The sequence below is a fragment of the Pristiophorus japonicus genome, chromosome 1 (assembly GCF_044704955.1).
Source record: "Pristiophorus japonicus isolate sPriJap1 chromosome 1, sPriJap1.hap1, whole genome shotgun sequence".
NCBI classification, from domain to species: Eukaryota; Metazoa; Chordata; class Chondrichthyes; family Pristiophoridae; genus Pristiophorus; species Pristiophorus japonicus.
The window spans coordinates 275,651,905-275,667,038 of NC_091977.1; positions in this window are offsets into that span (position 1 = coordinate 275,651,905).

The window sequence follows — 15,134 nt, forward strand, 5'->3', positions numbered from 1 at the left end:
AACCATGGGTGGCAAACATGGCCTGGAGGCTTTCAATGGTGGCAGTGGACATACAGAACAACATTATTATACATTCAATCCATTTAGAGTAAGCATCCACTGCTACTAGGAACATATTTCCTAGAAAGCGGCCAGTGAAATCTACGTTGACCTTGACCACGGTTTGGAAGGCCATGACCACAGACTCAGTGGGGCCTCCCTTGGTGCATTGCTTAACTGTGCGCAAGTGTTGCATTGGTGTATGGATAACTCCAATTCCGAGTCAATGCCGGGCCACCAAACTTGCGACCTGGCGATAGCCTTCATCCTGACTCTGCCTGGGTGGGTATAGTGAAGGCCGCGTATAAACGTATTGCTGCCTTTTTTTGGCAAAATTACACGATTCCCTCATAGGAGGCAGTCCGAATGGATGGACATTTCGTTCTTGCGTCGGTGGAACGGCTTAATTTCGTCTTGCATTTCCCCTGGGACCGCTGACCAGCTCCCATTGAGGACACAGCTTTTTACTAGTGATAGCACTGGGTCCTGGCTAGTCCAGGCCCTGATCTGGCAAGCCGTGACAGGTGACCCCTTGCTCTCAAAAGCATCCATTACAAGGAGCAAGTCTGTGGGTTGCGCCATTTCCACCCCAGTGGTGGGCAATGGTAGCCGACTGAGGGCATTGTAGGGGAGGATGAAAACCCCCTCATTTTGCCCAAAAGGAAAAGAGCTGTGGGATCTGTCTGTGCTGCAATGTGAATTGAATCCGAGATGGTTTGACCTTGGCAGAGCAGTGATTGGACGGGGGAGGACACTGGAGGGCCAATGTTGGGGTAGAGTCAGCCCGAAACATGGGGCTTTCAAGCCAATGGGAGAGCACTTGCTCGAAAACTGTGGGACTGACTCATCGCCATTATCGGGCTATTGACTTCCCCATGCTTACACTATGGAGGGAAATTATGCATACCTTCAGAAAACTAGGGAACCCAAAACAAATAAAGGGCCTACACAATGGCTACAGGAGGCCAACCCAATTAACCCCTATTCAAACCTTGAGTAGGTTAGAGAAAACTGAATTAGAGGGAAATTATGCAGACCTTCAGATAACTAGGGAACCCAAAACAAACCCAAAGGCCTACACAACGGCTACAGGAGGCCAACGCAATCAACACCTACTCAAACCTTGAGTAGGTTAACATCAGTGGAAAAAACCCGCAATAATCTAAAACTGCTGCATTTTTCAAAATCACAAAGTCCACCAATGGGAAGGATCGATTTCAGCACGAGAGGCGGACTGGATAATCTGGCTATAAAAAGGGGTTTCAGACGCAGTGTGCGTGGCTCCCTGCTCTCGTGATCCAACAACCAGCAAGCCTCTCGACACTGATGGAAAACCAGTGTCTGAAGACACCGAAGATAGAAGAAACAAACCACCAGACTGCAGAAGGCACAGTAGTGAGTATAACCTCTGGTCCCCAGAACTCCCAACTCAGTTAGGCCAGGAAAGGTGGGAGGTTGGGCATTGTACTGCTAAACTTGTGTAACAATTTTTGTTGTGTCCGTTTAGTGGGATTTAGGGGGATTGTTTTGTTGGTGTATTGCTGTTTGTTGAGATACACCTTGTCAAATAAATTGGAAGCCTAAGTTCCTCTTGGAATAACCTTGTCTCAGTTCTATTGTATTGCATCTCCTGATCGTGAGTCTTATGTCAGAACAGTGTAAGGGAAGCTAGGAGCGCCTCGAAAATGCTCAACTGTGTGTCACAGGCTAGGGAAGAAAGGATTAGGAGTGTTTGACACTCACAAGTGCCTCACAGGCTAGGCATAAGCTGTGGGGACGCACGAGTCTCAAAACCCCCTTCATAAGCTGTGGACACGGTCTCTCCAGGGGTGCTTTTGCAACACTCAGGGTACCTCACAGGCCAGGCATAAGCTGTGAGGGCAGAAGCCCAGAGAGAGACACCCAAGGCACAACAACACTTCCCGAGAACCCCTTACAGCATCCGCACAGTTCTCCGTGCCTGGTCTGTGGCGGATTAAATAATCATATGCAGATAACTTTAGTGCCCATCTTTGGATGCAGGATGAAGCATTGGTGTTAATACCTTTGCTTTCTGAGATCAACGAAATGAGCGGCTTGTGGTCTGTTTCGAGCTCGAACCGGAGCCCAAATTGGTATTGGTGCATTTTCTTAACCCCATATATGCATGCTAATGCTTCTTTCTCAACCATACTGTAGGCTCTTTCAGCCTTAGATAAGCTTCTGGATGCATATGCAACCGGTTACAGTTTGCCTGACCCATTGGCTTGCTATAACTCACAACCGACCCCGTACGAAGATGCATCACAAGCTAGTACTAAACGTTTACACAGGTCATACAATACAAGCAACTTGTTGGAACATAGCAGGTTTCTGGTCTTGTTAAAGGCTGTCTCTTGAGCTTTACCCCAAACCTAGTCGTCACCCTTGCGTAACAATAAATACAGTGGTTCCAGCAAAGTGCTCAACCCCGGTAGAAAGTTATCAAAATAGTTGATAGGTCCCAGGAATGAACGCAGCTCCGTCACATTCTGTGGTCTGGGTGCATTCTTGATGGCCTCCGTCTTGGAGTCCGTGGGTCTGATGCCGTCCGCCGCAATCTTTCTCCCCAAAAATTCAACCTCTGGTGCCAGGAAAACACACTTGGAGTGTTTCAACCCGAGTCCCACTCTGTCCACTCGCTTGAGAACGTCTTCCAGGTTGTGCAAGTGTTCGGTGGTGTTGCGGCCAGTGATCAAGATGTCGTCTTGGAAAACAACGGTGCACGTAACCGATTTCAGCAAACTCTCCATGTTCCTCTGGAAGATGGCTGCCGCCGAACGAATCCCAAAGTGGCATCTGTGGAATATGAACAGTCCTTTTTGCATGCTGATGCACGTCAATTTTTTCGAAGGTTCAGCCAGCTCCTGTGTCATGTAAGCAGAGGTGAGATCCAGCTTGGTGAGCGACTTCCCCCCTGCTAGTGTTGCAAACAGGTCATCCACTTTGGGTAGTGGGTACTGATCCTGTAACAAGACTCGGTTGATTGTTACCTTATAGTCCCCGCAGATTCTGACCGTCCCATCGCTCTTCAACACCGGAACAATTGGACTGGCCCACTCATTGAACTCGACTGGTGATATGATCCTCTCTCGCTGAAGTCTGTCCAGCTTGATCTCGACTTTCTCTCGCCTCATGTATAGAACCGCTCGTGCCTTGTGATGAATGGGTCGTGCATCAGGGACTAGATGGATCTGCACTTTGGTGCCTGTGACATTGCCGATGCCTGGCTCGAATAACGACGGGAATTTGTTTAGCACTTGGGCGCACGAGGCGTCATCCTCCGAAGACAGTGCTTTGATGTCGTCCCAGTTCCATCAGATCTTTCATAGCCAGCTTCTGCCGAACAGCGTTGGGCTATCGCCTGGTACAATCCATAGTGGTAAATCACGCATAGCTCCATGTACAATACCTTCATTGCTGCACTGCCAATGACTGGTTTGAGCTCTTTGGTGTAAGTGCGCAGCTTGGTGTGAATCGGGCTTAGTTTGGGCCATTGTGCCTTGTTGCCCCACAGTTTCTCAAGAGCCTTCTGGCTCATAATTGACTGACTCGCCCCCGTGTCCAATTCCACGGAAACTGGAATGCCATTTAATTTGACTTTCAACATTATCGGAGAGCTTTTGGTGGTGAAGGTGTGTACCCCGTACACTTCCTCTTCAGCCTCGGGTTGAGTTGCCTCTCTTACTCGTTCAGCGTGATCTGCATCGGATCGGAGATTTTCTGCCGACTCTGCCATGTGGTGAGTTGCAGCCACTTTGCACATTCGCTGGAGGTGCCCCATTGTTCCACAATCCTTGCACACGTAGTGCTTGAATCGACATTGATGGGCTCAATGATTACCCCCGCAGCCACAACACAGTGCTAATGGATTCACATTCACGCCCCACGGCGGACTCAGAGTCATCTTAGGTCTGGCCGCTGCGGGCGTGTAGTCCCTGCCATGTGCAGTTCTGCCTGCTGAAGGCGTTATTTTATGCACAGTACCTGCCGATGAGTTCCGATGCTGCAATGATATCTGTTTAGTGTTCTCGTTCGTGGATATGAAAGCCTGGGCTATGCCTTGCTCAGATCTAGGGATTCGGCAGACAGCTGTTTGCGAAGAATGACCTCGTGTCTGATTCCAAGCACGAAAAAGTCCCGCAGCACTTCCCCCAAAAATCCAGCAAATACGCACAGTCCCGAAAGCCATCTTAGGTCGGCGACATAGCTCGTCACGTCCTGGCCCTTGGAGCGATGATACGTATAAAAGCGATACCAGGCCATCAAGATGCTCTCCTTCGGCTTGAGGTTTTCCCAAACCAGCGTGCACAATTCTTCATATGTCTTGTCCATTGGTTTCGTCGGTGCTAGCAGATTTTTGATGAGGCCATATATCGTGGACTCGCAAACAGTGAGGAGAATCGCCCTGCGCTTGATCGTGGTTTCTGCCTTTTCCAGCTCGTTGGCCACCAAGTACTGGTCAAGATGCTCAATGAAGGCTTCCCAATCATCACCTTCAACAAATCTCTCAAGAATACCAATAGCAGCCTTAACTGTGTGAACGTTTGTGATCTGTTATTCATCGCCAATTGTTATGTTTAGAATAACTCCACAAGACTGTATATCTTAAACTCAAACTGTTGTGACCTTGGTCTCTTTACTGTAACATCAGAGTGAGGAAGCAGCATAGTAGACTGCCTTTTATACCTGCTTGCCCAGGTTGAGCAGATGACCCTTGGGTCTCCCACAGGTGCGCCCCCTCGTGGCAAGTCTTACACATTGGTAATGTTTACATACATAACAGTTTAAGTTGTCAGTTTTAGTGTCCCCCCACCCCCCCACCGCCTTTTAGCCAGGGGGCACTTGTATAATATGTGTTTATAGTGCCCTCAAAAACCGCCCCCAAAAACAAAAAAAAAAACAAGGGGGCACGTGAAAAGTTTTTGGAATGTGTCCCCCCCCCTTTAATCAGGGGGGCACTTGATTACTGATACAACTAAAATAGTTTTAGAGCTGTTGAATTTCTGCGGTCTGGAGGAGTCCATGTTCCATGTTTATGTATATTGTGAAAGGTTGCAGCCCCTCTTCCATTATTCGAAGGGGCTGCTCCTCAATTTTTGGCTGCACTTCAGTCCCACACTCCTGATCTTTGGGCACCTTGTGCGAAGGGGAGCGGGTAGGTCGGAAGGCCTCCTCATAGGATTGCTCCTGGGCATGGCCAAGGGTGCCATCAGCCGGACCCGGCAGCGGACGGTCGAAGGGGTCATTCAGCCCGACTGCCTGCCTCTTTTCCGCGGTTACATCCGAGCCAGGATGTCCCTGGAGATGGAGCAGGCGGTGTCTACCGGTACGCTCGCGGCCGTCTGCGAGAGGTGGGCGCCGGAGGGACTGGAGTGCATCATCACACCCGGCAACCAAATTTCAATTTGAACCAAAAGTTTAATTTGTTTAAGTATGTCGGTTTTACTGCACCACCCCGCTTTTAGCCAGGGGGCACTTGTATAATTTCCATTTGGTGCCCTCAAAGAAACCCCAAAAAACAAAAAAAACAAAAATAAAAAGGGGCACTTGAAACGTTTTTGGAGTGTGCCCCCTGCCTCCCCCCCCCAATTTAATCCTAGAAACTTAGAAATTTACAGCGCAGAAGGAGGCCATTTCGGCCCATCGTGTCCACTCCGGCCGACACAGAACCGCACAGCCCTTGGTCGGCAGCCCTAAAGGTTATATATAAACCTATGAACAATGACGGAAAGGCAAAGAGCACTCAGCCCAACCAGTCTGACTCACACAACTGCAACACCCCTTCTACTGAAAACATCTACACTCCACCCCAACCGGAGCCATGTGATCTCCTGGGAGAGGCAAAAAACCAGAAAAAACCCAGGCCAATTTAGGGAGAATAAATGTGGGAAAATAACTCTCCGACCCATCCAGGCGATCGACACTAGTCCAGGAGATCACCCTGGCCGTATTCTATTCCCTGCAGTACTTACCATTATATTTGCGCCGTCCATCAAAAGGTCATCCAGTCTAATCCCAATTACCAGCTCTAAGTCCATAATCCTGCAGGTTACTGTACTTTAAGTGCCCATCCAACCATCTCTTAAAAGTGGTGAGCGTTTCTGCATCCACCACTCTTCCAGGCAGTGAGTTCCAGACCCCTGCAACCCTCTGCGTAAAGAAGCCCCCCGTAAAATCCCCTCTAAACCTTCCACCAGCCACCTTAAACCTATGTCCGCTCACGATGGACTCCTCCACCAATGGAAATAGGCCCTTACTATCAACTATGTCCAGGCCCCTCAATATTTTGTACAACTCGATGAGTCTCCTCTCAACCTCCTCTCTTCGAATGAGAACAAACCCAGCCTATCCAATCTGTCCTCATAACTAAGATTCTCCATTCCAGGCAGCATCCTAGTAAATCTCCTTTGCACCCTTTCTAATGCAATCATGTCTTGCCTATAATACGGTGACCAGAACTGCACGCAGTAGTCCAGATGTGGCCTAACCAGAGTATAATTTAAGCATTACCTCCCTGCTCTTATATTCTATTCCTTGGCCAATAAAGGCAAGCATTCCGTATGCCTTCTTAACCATCTTATCCACCTGATCTGCCACTTTCAGGGATCTGTGGACTCCAAGGTCCCTTTGTTCATCTACACTATTACATGGCCTACCGTTTAATGTATATACCCTTTCCTTATTAGCCCTTCCAAAGTGCATCACCTCACACTTCTCTGAATTAAGTTCCATTTGCCACTGCTCTGCCCACCTGACCAGTCGATTGATATCCTCCTGCAATCCATGACTTTCCTCTTCATTATTAACCACACAGCCAATTTTAGTGTCGTCTGCAAACTTCTTAATCATACTCCCTATATTCAAATCTAAATCATTGATATATACCACAAAAAGCAAGGGACCCAATACTGAGTCCTGTGGAACCCCACTGGAAACATCCTTCCAGTCACAAAAACATCCATGAATCTTTGCCCTTTGCTTCCTACCTCCAAGCCAATTTAGGATCCAATTGCCACTTTGCCCTGTATCCGATGGGTTTTAATCTTCATGACCAGTCTACCATGTGGGACCTTATCAAAAGCCTTGCTAAAATCCATATATACTACATCGTACACACTACCCTCATCGACCCTCTTCGTTACCTCCTCAAAAAATTCAATCAGCTTAGTCAAACACGATCTTCCCTTACCAAATCAGTGCTGACTGTCGCTAATTAACCCTCGCCTTTCCAAATGCAGATTTATCCTGTCTTTCAGGATTTTTCAAATAATTTTCCCAGCACTGAGGTTAGGCTGACAGGCCTGTAATTACCCGGTCTATCACTTTCTCCCTTCTTCAACAAGGGCACTACATTAGCAGTACTCCAATCCTCCGGCACCATGCCCAGATCCAAATAGGACTGGAAAATGATGGTCAAGGCCTCTGCTATTTCCTCCTTTACTTCGCTCAACAGCCTGGGATGCATTTCATCCAGGCCTGGGAACTTATCTACTTTCAAAGCTGCTAAACCCCTTAATATTTCCTCTCTCACTATATTTATTTTATCCAGGATATCACACTCCTCCTCGATAGCAGTATCTGCATTACCCCTTTCCTTTGTGAAAACAGATGCAAAGTATTCGTTAAGAACCCTACCAACATCTTCTGCCTCCACACAAAAATTATCCTCATGGTCTCAAATAGGCCCTACCCTTTCTTTAGTTACCGTCTTATTCTTAATATATTTATAGTACATCTTAGGTTTTTCCTTAATTTTACTGGCCAAGAATTTCTCTTAGCATTCTTAATATCCTTTTTAATTTTGCCTCTTAACTTTCTATATTCCTCTAAAGATTCTAAAGTATTTAGCCGTTGGTAGATAACATAAGCGTCCCTTTTTTTCTTAATCCTCCCCTGTAAGTCCCTAGACATCCAGGGGGTTCTATAATTATTTTTCCCAGCTTTATTCTTTAAGGGCACATGTTTGGCCTGAGCCTTCCGGATCTCCTCCTTGAATGTCTCCCACTGTTCCGACACTAATTTACCCACAAGTAGCTGTTTCCAGTCCACCATGGCCAAATCACTCCTTAACTTAGCAAAATTAGCTTTTCCCCAATTCGGAACTTGTATTCCAGGTCTATCCTTGTCCTTATCCATAACCAACTTGAATCTGACTGAATTATGGTCACTGGCACCCAAGTGCTCTCCCACTAATACCCCTTCAACCTGCCCAGCTTCATTCCCCAAAACTAAATCCAAGATCATCCCCTCTCGTGTTGGGCTTGCGATATACTGACTAAAAACGTTCTCTTGAATGTATTTCAAGAATTCCGCACCTCTATACGCTTCACACTAAATTTGTCCCAATCAATATTTGGATATTTAAAATCCCCTACTATTACTGCCCTATGGTTTTTAGACTTCATAGCAATTTGCTTGCATATTTACTCCTCTATCTCCCTCCCACTGTTTGGGGGTCTATAATACACACCCAGCAGTGTGATCGCCCCTTTTTTATTGTTCAATTCGACCAGTCTGGCCTCATTTGATGATCCCTCTAACATATCATCCCTCCTCACTGCTGTAATAGTTTCTTTAATCAGTTCCGCAATCCCACCCCCCACACGTTTTATCCCCCTCTCTATCTTGTCTGAAAATCCTGTAGCCAGCAATATTGATCTGCCAAACCTGCTCCTCTTTCAGCCATGTTTCTGTAATGGCTATAATGTCATACTCCCAAGTGTCTACCTGTGCTCTTAGCTCATCCGCTTTATTTGCTATAATCCTTGCATTAAAATATATACCATTCAGCACAGGAAGACCTCCTTGCTTACTACATACGAATCCTTGTTTCCTCTGTCTTACAGATTCACTTACTAGATTCTTGCTATCCAATTTCCGCTTTACTTCCTTCTCTTTTGAATTTGTTCTGAGGTTCCCATCCCCCTGCGAAGCTAGTTTAAACTCTCTCCAAAAGCACTAGCAAAACTCCCCGTGAGGATATTGGTCCCGGCGCTGTTGAGGTGCAACCCGTCTGGTTTGTACAGATCCCATCTCCCTCAGAAGCGGTTTGTACAGATCCTATCTCCCCCAGAAGCGGTTTGTACAGATCCCATCTCCCCCAGAAGCGGTCCCAATGCCTCAAGAATTTAAAGCCCTCCCTCCTACACCAACTTTTCAGCCACGTGTTCATCCTCTCTATCCTTCTATTTTTATACTCATTAGCACGTGGCACCAATAGTAACCCGGAGATTACTACCTTTGAGGTCCTACGCTTCAATTTTCTTCCTAGCTCACTGAATTCTTCCTCTAGGACCTCATCCCTCATTTTACCAATGTCGTTGGTCCCGATATGGACCACGACCTCCAGCTGTTTACCCTCCCACCCCCCCCCTCCCCCAGGATGCCCTGCGTCCGCTCTGTGACATCCTTGATCCTGGCACCAAGGAGGCACAAAACCCTTCGGGAGTCACATCTACAGCCGCAGAAACGCCTGTCTGTTCCCCTAACTATAGAATCCCCTATCACTAGGGCTCTTTTGTTCTTTGTCCCTCCCCCCTGTGCAGCTGAGCCACCCGTGGTGCCTTGGAATTGGCTCTGGCTGCACTCCCCAGAGGCACCATCGTTCTTACCGATACTCAGAAGTGAATATCGGTTTGAAAGTGAGATGGACTCATGGGGGGACTCCTGCGCTACCTGCCTAGCATACTTACTATGTCTGGTGGTCATCCACTTCCCCTCTACCTGCACGCCTTTAAGCTGCGGGTTGACCACCTCCTGAGATGTGCTAGTTCTCAGCCTCGTGGATGCACCGTATTGACTCCACCCGCTGCTCCAGCTCCAAACCATGGAGCTTGAGCAGTTGAAGTTGGAGACACCTCCTGCCCACATGGTTGCCTAGGCTGCACGAAGCGTCCCGGATGTCCCACATGCTGCAGGATGTGCACTCCACGGGACTGAGTTGCACTGCTATCCCTTTAGTTAGCCTTATCTATTTAAAATCTACATAAAAAGAAATAGAGAAAAGAGAGCTACTTACCAACTCACCTCACCGACCTCCGAGGCCTCCGAACTCACGGCCTCCGAACTCCCGACTCACTAACCTCACAGGGCCTACCGACTCGCCGACCTCACAGGGCCTACCTACTCGCTGACCTCACAGGGCTTACCTACTCGCCAACCTCACAGGGCCTACCTACTCGCCAACTTCAGGGCCTATTGAGTCGCCGACCTCAGAGAGCCGACCGACTCGCCGACCTCTCAGGGCCTACCTACTCACCGACCTCACAGGGCCTACCTACTCGTCAACCTCACAGGGCCTACCTACTCACCGACCTCATAGGGCCTACCTACTCACCAACCTCAGGGCCTACCGACTCGCCGACCTCACAGGGCCTACCTACTCGCCAACCTCACAGGGCCTACCTACTCGTCAACCTTACAGGGCCTACCTACTCGCCAACTTCAGGGCCTATCGAGTCGCCGACCTCAGAGAGCCGACCGACTCGCCGACCTCTCAGGGCCTACCTACTCACCGACCTCACAGGGCCTACCTACTCACCAACCTCAGGGCCTACCTACTCGTCAACCTTACAGGGCCTACCTACTCACCAACCTCACAGGGCCTACCTACTCACTGACCTCACAGGGCCTACCGACTCGCCAGCCTCTGCGGCCTCCCAAAGTCACCGACCTCCGCGGCCTCCTGAATCACCGACCTCCCGAACTCGGATTCCCCCGGAACTCAGACTCCCCCAGAACTCCCGACCTCTCGACCTCTTGGACCTCTCGGAACTGCCGAACTCTCGACATCTCGGAACTCCCAAACTCATGACCTCTCATGACGAGGTTACTTTGACAGGGGGCACTTGACTAAGGTATACAATAAAATAGTTGTAGTACTGTCTGCAGGAGTCCATTTTCCATGTTTATGTCCATTATTTGATGGCACTTCAGTCCTACTCTCCTGATCTTTGGGCACCCTGTGTGGAGGGGAGCGGGGCAGGTCAAAGTGCCTTCAGGTGGGACTGCTCCTGGGCCTGGACAAAGTGGCCATTAACCGTCCAGGCAGCAGGCAGTTGAGGGGGTCATTGAGCCCAACTGCCTGCCTCTCTTCTGCGGCTACATTCGCGCCAGGGTGTCCCTGAAGATGGAGCACGCGGTGTCCACTGGGTATGCTTGCGGCCTTCTGCGAGAGGTGGGCACCGGGGGGACTGGAATGCATCATTTCAACAGGGAACAAAATTTTAATTTAATTCGATTTGTAAGGTTCCCTTTAATGTTTGTTGGTTAATTTGTGGATTTTTGTGCCCTTACAAAGGGGTCACTTGATTTAAAGGTACTTTAAAAATAGTTGTTGACCTGTTGAGTTGGGAGTGGCTTAGCCAGTCATTTGATGTGCACAAGACTCAATAAAACCCCAACCAGTTGGTTTCAGGGGATCCATGATGAGGCATGTGGTTGTGAGCCTGGTGGATGAATTGGTAATGTATAGTGTGATTGTTAAACCTTTGCTAATAAACCAACTAGTTCTTAATAGCAATGTGTTGCGATGAATTCTTAAGCAAAGAACCCATGAAGGAAATACATTCCAAAATGACGACGAGGATGGGAGTTTCTTCATTAAGACATTTTTGGTTGAATTTCCTTTTGTGAGAAAGCAGATGGAAGTGGAGCACAGCAAGGAGATATACTGGCAGCGTGATTCCCGAATGGGAGTCTGGCAGTACCATTTTTTTTTGTGAATACTGAACAGTGTGGAACTGACAAAAAGAGCTTGTGGAAAGTCATTGAGAGTCATTGAAAAGCAGTTCAAGATTATTGAAAATGATTAACGGCTATTAAGCTAAGAAGGCAATATGAATGTGACATCAAGTTATGTCAATAATTTGGGAGCCTTTGACAGGAATAAGGAATCGTTTAGATCCTACAGTGAAAGATTGCAAATGTTTTTTTAGAACTAATGACATCAATGACGTCTCAGCAGGTGTGGCAGATTCACAATTAAGCAATCAAGCAGTGCACAAGAAGATGAAAGCTATTCTGTCAATCATGATTGGTGCAGAGAATTATAGTATCTTAGTGAATATGTTAACCTCAAGCAAGGTTAAGAATGCTTCATTCTCAGACATACTACAGATATTGGAGAATCATTTTGATCCACAGCATTTAGAAATAGTGGAGAGCTGTAAGTTCACAATGAGAAACCAAAGACCTGATGAAAACATCAGTGAATACATTGTCGTCATAAGAAAATTATATCTACACTGCAATTTTAGAGGATTCCCAGGCAGGGCTTTTCAAGGTAAACTTGTATGTGGACTAACAGATGAAGGCATCCAATCAAAATTGTTAGGTATGGAAGGTCTCTCTTTGGAGAAAGTTTGCAAGATAGCCACCTATGGGGATGGCAGAGAAAATATTGAGGAATTTCACCCATTACCAGCAGTAGTCGCAGTTCACAGTCATTGGGCTGTAGAAATGCAGAAGAGTGTGTGCCCCAGTTGGAGGGAGAGTTATGAAACCAAGAAGAATAGATGTTATAGGTGTAATGGCAACCATACCGCACAACATTGTTGGTTCAAGTCGGCAAGATGCCACCGGTGCCAAGTTATGGGAAATATTGCAGCCACATGTAAATCCAAGGACAGGCCCAACGATAATCAAATACTTCATTGGGTGGACACTGATCCGAACTATGTCGTTTTTGGTGTAAATGCAGTGAAGGACAAGGTAGTACATTCGTTATGTCAGGATTTCAGAACATTAGTACTGATTAATAATTGATGGATTAATATGAGAATAGATACAGCAGCTGATTGCTCAATAATGAGCCAGGATGTATATTACAAGAATTTCAGGGGCATACCACTAAAAGCAAGCTCAACAGAGCTGAAAACATATTTCTGGAAAAAACTGCAGATGCTTGGACAAATGGAGTGTATAGTACAATACCAGTGGCAACAAGCAAGCATACTTATTATTGTAGTGAAATACATCAATCAGCCGACACTTATGGGCAAAGATTGGCTAAGAGTGCTTTGTTTGGATTGGTACAGCATCTGTAGTACAGAAATGGTTAAGTCTCAGCTGGATACTCTGCTGGAGAAATATGCTAACATACAACACATGCAAACGATGCTTGAGAAGTAGAGTTCTTCTTGTCCATTATAATTTGACTCGTGAACTAAGACTAGCATGTGATGTGTCTAGGTATGTTATTGGAGCAGTGATCAGCCATATTATGAAAGATGGGCAGGAAAAACTGGCTGTCTTATGCCCAGATTGAGAAAGAGGCTTTGTCAATTATGGGGCCGAAATTGTTGAAGGCCCCTGCCCGCTCAAGTGCCGCCCAAAGGATCGCCGATGGCTGCCGAGGTACCTCACGGTACTTTGGACAGGGTTTTCATCAAAAAGGTCCTTGAAAAGGCGAAGGGCGGCAAAAGAGGGACTTACGCTGCCAATCTGGGCAGCAGCCGGTGGGAGCTCCCAATCTCGGCTGCAAATGTGCTTACTGCCCAAGTGCTGCCAAGGATGGAGCAGGGCCCACACAGGGTCAAAGACCTGAAAAGGAAAATCACCAAAAAAAAAACCATTGGAACACTTTCAGGGTAAGTAAAGAAATCATTAAAAAAATGTTTACTAAACTTATTTTTCCACTCTTCAAACTCACCATTGGGGATAGAATAGCTTCCACCCAGCAGTCCTTCCCCGTTCTGGTCCCCACTCCCGCCCGCATCAATATAGCATTTTGGCGGGCGGGAGGTCAGTTGCGCCACTCGGCCGCACCGCTGACGTCAGCGGGCGGTTCCCGGTGGTTCTCCCCTCCCGCCTGCTCCACACCAAATGGAAAGTGGCATTGGGCGCAACTTCAAGAGGAATGTCGGCGGCCATCAATTTTGGGCCCTATATTTGGTATTAAAGTTTCACCAGTTTCACTTGGGATGCCAATTCATGCGAGTAACAGATCACAAAACATTACTAGCTATCCTAGTCCCAAATGCAGCAATTCCATCTATGGCGGCTTCCAGGATGCAAAGATTGGCTATTTTATTTTCTCAGTACGATTACAAAATTGAATATCGCACATCGAAGCAGAATGCATTGGCAGATGCCCTTTCAAGGTTGCCTCATGCCTCATGAAGATTCTGAAATTGGCCATAAACAGTCAATCTTCACTCTAGATATCGTTGATGAAGACTTTCCGGTTACCGTCTCTGTTATTGCAGAGCACACACAGAAAGATGCTACGTTACTGCGGGCCAATGAGCACACCCTGCGAGGGTGGTCTGAAGATCATTTAGATGAGGAGATAAAGCTCTTTTATCATCATCGGCAAGAACTAATATGTGAGCAGGGATGTCTAAAATGGGGCCTGGAAGTAGTCATTCCCAGTGCATTTTGGGCCAAAGTCTTGACAGAACTTCACAGTGAGCATACCGGCATCATAGACATCAAAGCGGTGGCCCAAAGTTTTGTTTATTGGCTTGGGTTGGATAAAGACTTAATGCACTTACTTACCAATACTTCTATCTGTCAAGACTGCAGGACTATGCCAGCTAAAATTCTGTTGCAAACATGGACTTGGCCAACAAGACCATTCCAAAGAATACATATTGATTTTTGCAAGAGGGGCAGTGATAATATTCTGGTTCTAATCGATAGCCATTCAAAATGGCTGGAGGTACAGCATATGTGGTCATCTTTGACTATAGAGCGTATATTGGCTGAATTATGGGACATTTTTGCATGCATGGCTTGCCTGAATAAATGGTGTCAGATAATGGGCCACAATTTCAGTCGATGCAATTTGTGAATTTTGCTAGTCACAATGGTATCAAACACACATTGGTAACACCATATCATCCTGCTCCAAATCGTGCAGCTGAAAGGCAGGTCAGGATTGTCAAGGAGGCTTTGCGAAAACAAGTTCTACAGGCTGGATCATCGGTGAGCATAAAGCACAGATTAGCGAATTTTCTTAACAAATACAGAACCATGCCCCATTCTACAACAGGGTACGTACCTGCTGAATTATTGATGAAGCGTTGGCTGAGGACGTGTCTCAGTTTATTGTAACCAAAAGTTGACTGATA